At 41.5% G+C, this 13,031-nt stretch overlaps 1 protein-coding gene across 2 annotated transcripts in view; it reads left to right on the plus strand.

The window, feature by feature from the left end:
- Window positions 1–13,031, plus strand: part of rorb (RAR-related orphan receptor B) — a 259,117-nt gene that overhangs the window by 31,954 nt on the left and 214,132 nt on the right. Inside the window, exon 1 of one of the 2 annotated variants that reach the window (XM_078567190.1) lies at window positions 7,602–7,738. The exons of the other annotated variant lie outside the window; for it this stretch is intronic. The gene's annotated coding sequence lies outside the window, so the exon portion shown is untranslated. Of the gene's footprint in view, window positions 1–7,601; window positions 7,739–13,031 lie in introns of those variants that run through there. 2 annotated transcript variants of the gene reach the window in all.

Raw genomic sequence — 13,031 nt, forward strand, 5'->3', positions numbered from 1 at the left:
AATAAACAGATATACAGTTGGCTCTAAGTGACAAGTTGAAGGCAAGCTGAAGGGAGAAAGTTGACAATGATTCATCATATGTAGTTTAAGCTTTGTGTTTTTTCAAAGTAAAGCAGTGTCTTTACATGTGCTGACTATTTCTTCAAGGGCACAGGTAAACCAACTCCTCTGACCTGGAACAAGAGGCCAGCCACTTTGACTGCCTAAACACTTTCAGTTTAACAGCTATTGCCACATCCTCACCAATTTTTGACTTGGCATCTTGTCTGCACAACCACCAGCACCATAGACATCCATCCCTGAGAATTAGTTAGCTGGTTAGCAAGATTTGTCATCAGGTAAATCATTGAGCACTAGTAAGAATGAGGGCCTTGAAGTGGAAGAGAAGGAGTAATTATTTTATGGAAGTAGGGAGGAGATGCTACTACACTTGGCTGAGGGGCTTAGAGACCCAGATTTTGGATGTTCTATCTTCACTGATTTGGAAATATTAATCTGGTGAGTAGGCAGTGTAGAATGTTTCTATTCATGTGGCTGAAATGATGAATAAGAGAAAATAGTCCACTATCCGCATCTTCAATACATTGCAGGGGTTTCTCATGACCTGGAGAACATCCTGAGAAACTTTGTACCATCAAGACTCCAGGATGAGCTTCTAAGGATATTGGTTGCTTCTGGAATGGCAGCTATGACTGCTTCAATAAAGGCTTTGTGGATCAGCCTGGACACCATAGTAGCACAGGACTTTCAAGACCTCATTTGGGACTATTTGGCCTGTAACACTCCTGCACCAGGCTGCAAGGAGTGAGCTCAGATGTCTTCATAGAGTGACAATGAATCTACTTCTTCAGCACCTTCACTCTCTCCAATGCCTTCATATATAGGAGTTACAGACAAAGTATAACACACCTTGCTACGGTGAGCACCAGGCTGTCAGAAGTGGTCCCACTGGGCCATCAGCTGCCTTTAGGCAAAAGCTACTTCCAAACTCTTAAGGCGCCAAGAGAACCATCCCAGTTATCCATAGGAGTGCTTTGAAGGGATAATAACTATAAGTTAGCACCAAAGGGAGTCACATTTATTAAAGAAGTAGTTGTAGAAACAAAAAAATGATTTTGCTGGTAATTTCTGACGGTTATTGTGACAGCTCAATCATGTGGATTCCTGAACTTATTTTGTCTATTTTAACCTTTTGGAAGTTGATCACTGCAAAGAAACAGTATACTTCTGCCTTATGTAGGGTCTTGGCAGAAGTGAAAAAATTTGTGAGGGTGTTGGGAAGGGGGTAGAGTGTTGCAGGGCAGAGATAACAGATAGGCGTGAAGTACCTTTTTTTATTTAGTGAGTCAATCTTTTTATAATTTGAAAGCACTGGGCTGTCGTTTGTACTACCTTTGCCCTGGCTAATGGCTGCTTGTTCACCGGTTCCACTTTCTGAGCATACTACATTGATCTGTATACCCAGTCAGGAGTATTTAGATATAAGGAAAAGATACCTTTGGTGATGTTTGACTCTAAGAACTCCATCTATATCTCCATTCTTCTATTCATAACTCTAAAATAAATGCATTCCCATTAAGAAATCCATGTTTGGCATATAAAGCAACACTTATACAGGATTATATAGGATATATGGCACGAAGTGGCCAACCAGCCTATGCCAGTGTTTATGCTGTACTAGAGTTCCTTCCTATTTTGAATCTTTCATTGTAACAATCTATTCCCTTCTCCCTCATGCTTGTCTAGGTTCCCCTTAAATGCGTCAATACTATTCACTTCAACCATTCCCTGTGGCAGTGAGTGCCATATTCTCACCACTCTGAGTAAAGAAATTTCTTCTGAATTCCTTATTAGGCTCTCGCATTCTGTCCACTCGATCAACACCGTCAATAATTATAAATACATTTATTAGGCCACCACTCGGCCATTTTTTTTTCTCCAGAGAAAAGATTCCCAGCCTGTCAATCCTTTCCTGATCGTGATTACCCTCACATTTCTGGCATCATCCTTGGAAACCTTCTTTGCACCCTCTCCAGTGCCTCTACATCCTTTCTATAATCCAGCAATAATATTGATTATCCTTCCCCCTCCCACTTCATGTGGTGTCATCAGCAAATTTAGAAATTTTGCTTTTGATTCCAAAGTCCAGATCATTAACGTATATTATGAACAACCAGTGATCTCAGCACTGATCCTTGTGAAACACCACTTCTCATCTTCTGCCACTCTCTGCCCTCTGTCTTGAAGCCAGCTCACAATTCACCCAACCACTTTTCACCTGATTCCACATTCTCTGACAGTATTCATTAGTCTATTATGTGGCACCTTACTGAAGACCTTTTGAAAATCTAGATAAATTACATCTACTACATTACCATTGTCTACTGTCTCTCCTACCACCTCAAAAGAAAATTCAATAAAATTGGTCAAGCAAGATTTTTACCTTTTGAAATCCATACTGACTATCTAAAAATGAGAAATATGATGATGATCTTCTATTCTCTCCTTTAGTAGAGGTTTCATTAATTTTCTTAGACCAGTCAGCTTAACATTGGTGGTATCATTTCCTGGACATATTCTGTCGCTCTTCAAGATAACTATCTGGCAGTATGCCTTTTTCTAATCAATTATTAAGTGTGTGTGTGTGTAGTAATGCTTCTGCTATCTCCCCTAGACTTGTTTAAAATATGTGGATGCAATCCATCCAGACCAGGTGTTTTTTTTTTAAATACTCCTTTTTATTTAGGTTATTCAATACATTTTTAAAGGTATTTACCTCATTGCTCATCTCTGGAGATGGTGTGGTTGAAGTCGCTGGACAAGTAAGCCAGAGGCCCAGGCTAATAAGAACGTAAGAACTAGGAGCAGGAGTAGGCAATCCAGCCCCTCGAGCCTGCCCCACCATTCAATATGATCATGGCTGATCTCATTTTGGCCTCAACTCCAATTTCCTGCCCTCTCCTCATAACCTTTCAATTAATTAAAAATCTATCTATCTCCTCCTTAAATTTATTCAGCGTCCCGGCATCCACTGCACTGAGGTAGTGAATTCCACAGATTCATGACCCTTTGAGAAAAGTAATTCCTCCTCATCTCTGATTTAAATATACCACCCCTTAGCCTAAAACTATGGCCTCTTGTTCCAGAATGCCCCACAAGGGGAAACATCCACTCCATGTCAACTTTGTCTATCCCCTTTAGCATCTTATACCTCAATTAGATCTCCTCTCATCCTTCTAGACTCTAGTGAGTGTAGGCCTAAACTGCTCAATCTCCTCATAAGACAAGGCCCGCATCTCTGGAATCAACCTAGTAAACCTCCTCTGTAACGCCTCCAATGTAAATACATCCTTCCTCAAGTAAGGGGACCAAAACTGTGCACAATACTCCAGGTGCGGTCTCACCAATGCCTTGTACAGTTGCAACAACACTTTATTCCTTTAGCAATAAATGCCAAAATTCCATTTGCCTTCCTTATTACCTGCTATACCTGCATACTAGCCTTCAGGGATTCATGCACGAGGACAACCAGATCCTTCTGCACTGAAGCATTCTGAAGTTTCTCTCCATTTAAATAATAAGTCGACTTTTTATTCTTCCGACCAAAATGGATAACCTCACACTTATCCACGTTAAACTCCATCTGCCAAATTTTGGCCCATTCACCTAACCTGTCCATATCCATTTGTAATTTCTTATTTCTTCATTGAAACTTACCTATTTTGGTGTCGTCTGCAAATTTAGCTATAGTACCTTCTATATCTGAAAACAAGTCATTAATATAGATTGTAAATGGTTGAGGCCCAAGGACTGAACACTGTGGCACCCCACTAGTTACAGCTTGCCATCCAGAAAAAGACCCATTTATCCTGACTCTCTGCTTTCTGTTGGTTAGCCAATCCTCTATCCAAGCTAATATATTACCCCTAACTCCATGTGATCTTATCTTGTGTATTAATCTTTTGTGCGGCACCTTATCAAAAGCCTTCTGGAAGTCCAGATGTACTACATCTACAGGATCCCTATTATCAGCTTTGCTTGTCACATCTTCAAAGAACTCAAGAAAATTTGTCAAACACGATTTACTCTTCATAAAACCATGCTGACTCTGATGGATTGCATTTTGACTTTACAAATGCCCCATTACTACTTCCTCAATAATGGATTCCAACAATTTCCCAACGACAGATGTTAAACTAACTGGTCTATAGTTTCCTACTTTCTGCCTCCCCCACACCTCCCCCTTTCTGAATAAGCATTTTTCCAATCGACTGGAACCTTTCCAGAATCCAGAGAATTTTGGAATATTATTACCAATGCATCTACTATCTCCGCTGCTACTTCCTTTAAGACCCTGGGGTGTAGGCCATCAGGTCCTGGGGACTTGCCACCCTTTAATCCCAATAGTTTGCTCAGTACTTTTTCTCTAGTGATGGTGATTGTTCTAAGTTCCTCCTTCTCTATACCCTCTGCACTACCTGTTACTATTGGGGTGGTACTAGTGTCCTACACCATGAAAACTGAGGCAAAATATTGATTAAGCGTCTCTGCCATTTCTGTGTTCCCCACTATTAACTCCCCAGTCTCATTCTCCAAGGAACCAACATTCACTTTAGCTAAAACAAAAACAAAAATACCTGGAAAAACTCAGCAGGTCTGGCAGCATCTACGGAGAGGAACACAGTTAACGATTTGAGTCCATATGACTCTTCAACAGAACTAAGTAAAAATAGAAGAGAGGTGAAATATTTCACCTCTTCTATTTTTACTTAGTTCTGTTGAAGAGTCATTCAGACTCGAAACGTTAACTGTGTTCCTCTCCGCAGATGCTGCCAGACCTGCTGAGTTTTTCCAGGTATTTTTGTTTTTGTTTTGGATTTCCAGCATCCGCAGTGTTTTGCTTTTATTCACTTTAGCTACTCTTTTATATACTTGTAGAAGCTTTTGCTATCAGTTTTTATATTTTGTGCTATTTTTCTGGGGTCATGTGTTCAAATCCTACCATGGCAGCTGGTGGAATTTAAATTCAATTAATAAACTCTAGCAGTCTCAGTAATGGTGATCTTGAAAATAAATCAAATCGATTATTGTAAAAGCCCTTATGTTTCACAGATGTCCTTTCGGGAAGGAAATCTGCTGTCCGTGTCCAGTCTGGCCTACATGTGACTTCACAGCAATGTGGTTGACTCTTAACTGCCCTCTGAAATGGCCTAGTAAGCCACTCCAATTCAAGGGCAATTGGGGATGGACAACAAATGCTGGCCTTGTCAGTGACACATCGCATGAAAAGAGCAAGGGGAAAATAAATCTCACTCCTGACGTGTGCCTTTGTAAATGGTGGACAGAATTTGGGGAGTCAGGACGTGAGTTACTCGACACAGAATTCCCAGCCTCTGACCTCCTTTTGTAGCCACAGTATTTATGGCTGGTTCAATTCAGTTTTTGGTCAATGGTAATCCCCAGGATGTTGTTAGTGGGGGATTCAGTGATAGTAATGCCATTGAATGTCAAGGGGTGATGGTTAGATTCTCTCCAGTTGTAGATGGTCATTGCCTGGCACTTGTGTGGCGCAAATGTTACTTGTCAGCCCAAGCCTAAAAATTGTCCAGGTCTTGTTGTAAATGGATACTGACTGTTCAGTATCTGAGGAGTCATGAATGGTACTGAACATGGTGCAAACATCACCACTTCTGACCTTATGCTGGACGGAAGGTCATTGATGAAGTAGCTGATGATGATTGGGTCTTGGACACTACCCCCAAGGAGCTCCTGCAACGATGTCCTGGGACTGAGGTGATTGACCTACAACAACCACAACCATCTTCCTTTATGCTAGGTATGACTCTAACCAGTGGAGAGCTATCACCCAATTCCAAATGATTCCAGTTTTGCTAGGGCTCCTTGATGCCACACCCGGTCAAGTGCTGCCTGGATGTCAAGGGCTGTCACTCATTTCACTTCTGGAGTTCAGCTCTTTTGCCCATGTTTGGACCGAGACTGTAATGAGGGTGGGAGCTGAGTGGCCCTGGCAGAACCCAAACTGAAAGTCCATGAGCAAGTTGGTGGGGGGGGGGGCGTCAGTTAGCTCAGCTGACTGGATGGCTGGTTTGTGATGCAGAGTGGCGACAACACCACTGGTTCAATTCCCATACCAACTGAGGTCATCAATGAAAGCCCTGCCTTCTCAACCTCTCCCCTTGCCTGAGGTGTGGTGACCCCCAGGTTAAACTCACCACCAGTCGTCTCTCTCTAATGAGATCCTATGGTCCTCCAGGACTACAGCAACTTTCACAATTTCAATTGCTGGTGACAAAGCTATTACCATATCAGCAATGAATTGGAACCTTCAGTAACAGCACACAAAATGGCCTCCTCAGTGTGGTAGCCACCTTCCTTGCAGCTGTTTATTGTCACTGATATGGTGCTAATAATGTGCAGTGGAATCATGTGGAGGGAATAGCTACACCCTTTGACTATATTTAAATATGGTAGAGCAGATTTCTAGCAGAGCTTCAAGGGAAATGACATTTTTGGGTGAGCAGAATATAGGTGCAGTATTTTGTATTGGATTTAAGGCCTTTCCCAATTCATTTCACTTTGTTTGCATGCCAAAAGGAGTGGTAATTCAGAAAAAAATTCAAGCCTGGATCTTTAACATATACCTGAACTACCAGGTCAGGAAAGAGAGACCCGAGCTTATCGATTCATCTCACAGATAGAATGTTGCATTGACAGAGATTCTGTCATTGCTACATTGGAGTGTCAATTCACATATGACCTAAAATTCTGAAGTGGATCTTAAACTTACATGACATCCAAAGAAAAACTAGCTACTGTTTTAGAATTTCCTTTTTTAGATATCCCTCTCGAGAGCATGCAGGTGACTTGTTCCCTGATTTCTGTGTGGCGTGTTCAATAAACCTATTTCAACCATTTTCAGGTAATATAACAAAAGTGACCAAGAGAGGCTGATTTTATATTAAAATTCTTCCTTTATGGCAGTCTCATCACTCCCTTCATTCCTGTTTATAATAAGTAGCAAATACAGTATGAGTCAACGGGTTCAGAATTTCACTAATTCCACCACCATAACATTAGCAGAAACCCTATTTATGTGTGAAGCAAAGCTAAAAGGGAATTTACCCCAAAAATATCAAATAGAAATTTCAGGAAGTTTCTTGAGCTCCCTGGACAACAGATGGGTTCAAATTTGCCAGAAATAGAACTTTCCAATATACCAGCCTGATGTAAAATCGAATTGATAATCAAATGCTGAAATTTCTTTCAGAAACCTCATGTTGCTCATTTAGAATGAACAGGACACAGGAAAGCAGTTAATATCACAGTTTAAGATCTCAAGAAGCAGGAAATACACCCCTTATAAGAAGTTTTCACCACTGCACATGTGCTATGTGAAACATGCAGCCAGGATGGGAAATTCAAGCAGACATCATTGTTTCACTTGCTCAGTCATGTGTTGAGCTTTGCAAAAGGTTCTGGTCTGAAGGGTTGCAACATTTGGTAGTACTGCATACGCGGAACAAGAAAGTAAGCTTGGGAAGATTACCTGTGAGGTCCATGACACATGTACCTGGGGTGAAAAGAGGCCAAGAGACAAAACAAAATATAGCTTTTTTAATCATCTGGCATGCAGGGCTACAAGTGGTGGATCACTACCCAAAGAAGCTGCTCTGAAATTGTTTGTTTGGAGTGAGCTAAAATGGGTGCATCTTGCTTCGTAAGTAACTACTTTTTTGTTATTTAATACTTTTCCTCATTAGCCAAAATTGTACTCTATAATTTGAATGCTGACCCACTCGAGGCATAATATTCTCTACCTCTACCTAACCTTTTGTTATCTCCAACAAACAGACTAGATTGTTCAATTTCCAGAGTCCAGCTGAATCACAAACCACCGTCTAAAAGTCCTGCACAACCATCCTCAATCTAAAAATAAAGGCACCTACATCTCCACAGCTAAATTAGACCCGAGACAGAAACACATATAGAATATGGAAGAGCTAGAACCAGGTGACCCAGGTGGTTTGAAAGGTGATTGAGCTGATACAGACACGAAAGGGAGTTCCCACCTCCCAGAATGGGTTGGTGGAGGAATTTTGAGTTGTGTGGGAGGTTGAAGTGTTAAAAACCTGGATCTTGACTTATGCCCACTTTTGCTTATAATGGTGGCAGGACATTGCACTGGCGACCAACCCATTCTGAGGAGACAAGTTGGCTCCTGTAGTGAGGCTGAAAGCCTTATTCTTCTCCATTTGAAATTTTAATGTTGGTTGGCAGGGACTCCTGGCAAAAACCATGGAATTCACTTACCTGCTGAATCCAGCATACCTGCCAGGAAAATTCCCATTATCTTTCCAATTTCCACCTAAGGCCTCCAGTCTTACGTCTGAATTCCCCTCTGAGCCCCCCAATATACCCCCCCCCACCCCCCACACTGGACCCTGGATGTGACTATGTCCCTATCTATCATACCACCCTTGACCCCTGGGGCACAGATGTACCTTGCTCTGCAACCTTCACTGAAATTCTCTCTGCCTAACTGGAAGCCAAGTCTGTCAATCAGCTTGGCTTTCAGACAGGAAACTGTTCGTTGATATCACACATGCACAGTGGAGTTAAAATTTCACAGCATGCAAGGGAACAACAATTTCTAGTTGTAAAAGCAAAGAACTGCGGATGCTGGAAATCCAAAACAAAAATAAAAACAAAAATACCTGGAAAAACTCAGCAGGTCTGGCAGCATCGGTGGAGAAGAGCACAGTTGACGTTTCGAGTCTGCATGACTCTTCAACAGAACTAATTAAAAATAGAGAAGGGGTGAAATATAAGCTGGTTTAAGAGGGTTGGTGGGGGGGGGGGTGGTGGGGGGGTTGGGACAAGAAGAGCTAGGTAGAGGGCCACTGATAGGTGGAGATAACCAAAAGATGTCACAAACAAAAGGGCAAAGAGGTGTTGAAGGTGGTGATATTATCTAAAGGAATGTGCTAATTAAGGATAGAAAGCAGGACAAGCAAGGTACAGATAGCCCTAGTGGGGGTGGGGTGGGGGGAAGGAATCGAAAAAGGCTAAAAGGTAGAGATAAACCAATGGATGGAAATACATTTAAAAATAATGGAAATAGGTGGGAAAAGAAAAATCTATATAAATTATTGGAAAAAACAAAAAGGAGGGAGGGGGAAAATCGGAAATGGGGTGGGGATAGAGGAGAGAGTTCATTCCCCTCCCACGGCACCTTCCCATGCAACCGCAGAAGATGCAACACCTGCCCCTTCACTTCCCCACTCCTCACCGTCCAAGGGCCCAAACACTCATTTCAAGTGAAGCAGCATTTCACTTGCACTTCCCTCAACTTAGTCTACTGCATTCGTTGCTCCCAATGCGGTTTCCTCTACTTTGGAGAGACCAAACGCAGACTGGGTGACCGCTTTGCAGAACACCTTCGGTCTGTCCGCAAGCATTACCCAGACCTTCCTGTCGCTTGCATTTCAACACTCCACCCTGTTCTCATGCCCACATGTCCGTCCTTGGCTTGCCGCATTGTTCCAGTGAAGCTCAACACAAACTGGAGGAACAGCACCTCATCTTCCGACTAGGCACTTTACAGCCTTCCGGACTGAATATTGAGTTCAACAACTTTAGATCATGAACTCTCTCCTCTAGCCCCACCCCCTTTCTGATTTTCCCCCTCCTTTTTGCTTTTTCCAATAATTTATATAGATTTTTTTTTTCCCACCTATTTCCATTATTTTTAAATGTATTTCCATCCATTGGTTTATCTCTACCTTTCAGCCTTTTTCGATTCCTTCCCCCCACCCCACCCCCACTAGGGCTATCTGTACCTTGCTTGTCCTGCTTTCTACCCTTAATTAGCACATTCCTTTTGATAATATCACCACCTTCAACACCTCTGTCCTTTTGTCTGTGACATATTTTGGTTATCTCCACCTATCACTGGCCCTCTACCTAGCTCTTCTTGTCCCAACACACCCCCCCCCCCCCACCCCTTAAACTAGCTTATATTTCACCCCTTCTCTATTTTTAATTAGTTCTGTTGAAGAGTCATGCGGACTCGAAACGTCAACTGTGCTCTTCTCCACCGATGCTGCCAGGCCTGCTGAGTTTTTCCAGGTATTTTTGTTTTTGTTAACAATTTCTAGTTGCGTCTTTACTGAGCATACCCACTCCCAGCAGTGCAGGGAAGTTAAAATCCAGTCCAGAGACTTGAGGCTAAAACTAAAGGCCTGATCGCTAGAATCTAGTGTCACTAGGGCCAAACTTCAAGCTGAGAGTCACAGAAACCATTTTCATGGTGAAAGAGAAATTGGGCAGACTGGAAACATCTATTGCAGTGATTTCTACACCTAAACTGATGATCTCTATTTTAGAGGACAGATGACCAACAGTTGCATGAAGTAAAAACTTCAGGGCATGCGTAAATGCAAGTATTGATCCACTATATTGCTTTATTTTACATGACTAGGCCCAAAATTCAATTGAGTAGATCCCATTTCTTCAGGCACTATGGCTAGAATCTCACCCAGAACCCCACCCAGAAGCAAACTGGGAGGTGGGCACAATCCCTCAAATTTACAGGGTAAAATCCCTGTTGTCGGGAAAGTGAAATTTCAGCTCCTGTCTAATTAAAGTCACCCAGTTCACGCACTTCCCGCTTTTGCAGGTCCCATAAAATCACCCACCTGAGTATTGCAGTGTTGCTGCTAGACTTGATGCAGAATTCATCTCTTAGCTGAACATGTGGCTAGCAAGCCTGTAGCCTCCTTTAAATAAGAACATGCATTTTTATGGACCCTTTAATATTAGGGGGGAAAAAATCTCATTGCTTCATAGAGGCTTGAGGGAAAAATTGAATGTGAGCCTAATAGGGAGAGTTGGATTTTAAGGACAGCCTGAAGGAAGGAAAGTGGTACAGAGGCAGAAGACTTTAGGCAGGAAATGCCACAGAGTGGAACTTAGGGCTGAAGGCACAGTATCCAATAGTGATGTGGAGTGAGAGGTGATACTCAAGACGTTGGCATGAGAAGAATGAAAGGATTTGGAGATGAATTATATTTGAGGGTGAATTGTATAGCTGGAGGGGGGGTTACAGAGGTTGGGAGAGACAAGGTTGTGAATTCAAAGCCAAGGATGCACATTTTAAATTTGGGGCTTTGGAAAGCGAGCAGTTAATGTAGGTTGGGGAGGACAGGGATATTGAACGAGCACGACTTGGCAAGATAGGATTCAGGCTGATGTTATCAGAAACTGATTTTAGAAACATGCAACCTCTGCTTCCAATAAAAATATTCTGATGTAGAATTTCACCTGCCATATCTTCAAAAAAATGGGTTTGGAAGGTGCGTAGAGTTGATTATTATTTGTAAATCTAATATCTGTGTAATACAAATGTCTGCTTTCTGCATACAAAACCAGTAACTAGCTAACATTAACAGGTCCATGAGGAAGCAGCAGATGCCACTGTCAGTACCACAGACTTTTTCAGCAGCTTGACATAAATAATTACATTGAGCACTAGAACTGCTGTAGATGACTTCTAGAAGTTCACTATAATAGACTTTGAGATGCTTTACTCTGTGTGGCTAAACTGTTATCCTGTGTGGCATATGATAGACCTGCAAAAGAAGAAATATCTGTCAAATTTTAAGTTTCTCTGAAAATTTGCTACTTATCTGTGAATGAATTATTTGTTTCAATTTGATTGTATTCTTGGGATTTGAGGTTTTTTTAGAATTTTCAGATCAGGATGTATTTGACTGCAAACAAACCTCCAGGAGGTCAAAAAATCACATTAAAGCAAAGATTTGTATTCTCTGCACATACAGTAACTTGGAACAAAATACCATGTGCTGTTAATTGTGCTACTTTTTTTCTGCTGTAGCAGAACTGTCAGGGAAGTGACCCTTTGCTTCCCTGAAGCAGAAAAAGAGAGAAAATCAGTGTTTATAAAAGGAGTTCACAGGACATGGCTGCTCACCAGAACAAAAATATTATGTCATTATGGAATTGTATGATGTTGGATTGATTCAAAATGTAGCACACCTAGGGTTTTCAATGAAATGCTGCTTCTTTAGTAGGCTGGATTCCTGGACCTTCACATGAGAAGTGTAACGAGAGATTAATCTATGAATTTGTTCTAGCCATTTTAAGATAAACGGAGAAAATAGAGAATGGGAGTTTTAAATGTGTAAAAGAAAATAAGGAATTAAGTAGGATGTTAGTGCATTTTTGAAAAAACATGAACCATTTATGTTTTCAAAGCTGGAGAATGCATGAAATCCACAACTCATAATTTAATGACACTATATTCCCAAAGGAAAATATTGAGGAAAAACACTTTCATTTATATAGTGCTTTTATGACATCAGTTCATCCCAAGGCTTTTTACAGCCAATGAAGTATGTTTGAAGTGTCGTCACTGCTGTAATACAGGATACATGACAGCCAGTAAGCACACAACAAGCTCCCAAACAACAATGTGAAAATGACCAGATTTAATGCATCATCTGATAAACAGTACTTCTAATGGGCAGGGCTCCTTCAGTACCGCACTGGAGGGCCAACCTAGATTTTTGTGCTTGAGCCCTAGAGTGGGACTTGAACCAACAGCCTTCTGACACAAAGACTGGAGTGCTATTAAATGAGCTATGATTGACGCAAACTAAAATAAGTTGTACAACCGACATTAAATCTCCAGGCCGGATTTTCGCTGAGTTGGGAAGACTTCACGGACCTTTAAAACGAACGGGCGGGACTAGATGCAGAAGTCAAACTGTTAGTTCTGGTTTTTGCTAATTTTTGCTGGCAAGGTGAAAGGGGCGGGGTATGAAACACACAGGAAGGAAATCTGAACTCAGAAGGGCAATTTGAACTTTATACTAGTTTAAACAGACCCCATTTTTGCTGATCCGTGGGCCTTAATTGTAGTGCAGGAGTCAAAAATTGATGGAGTAGCCATAAATGCTTTTGAAATTTGGATAAGATCTGTTTTAAGT

This window comes from Cetorhinus maximus, chromosome 2, assembly GCF_964194155.1.
Source record: "Cetorhinus maximus chromosome 2, sCetMax3.hap1.1, whole genome shotgun sequence".
NCBI lineage: Eukaryota > Metazoa > Chordata > Chondrichthyes > Lamniformes > Cetorhinidae > Cetorhinus > Cetorhinus maximus.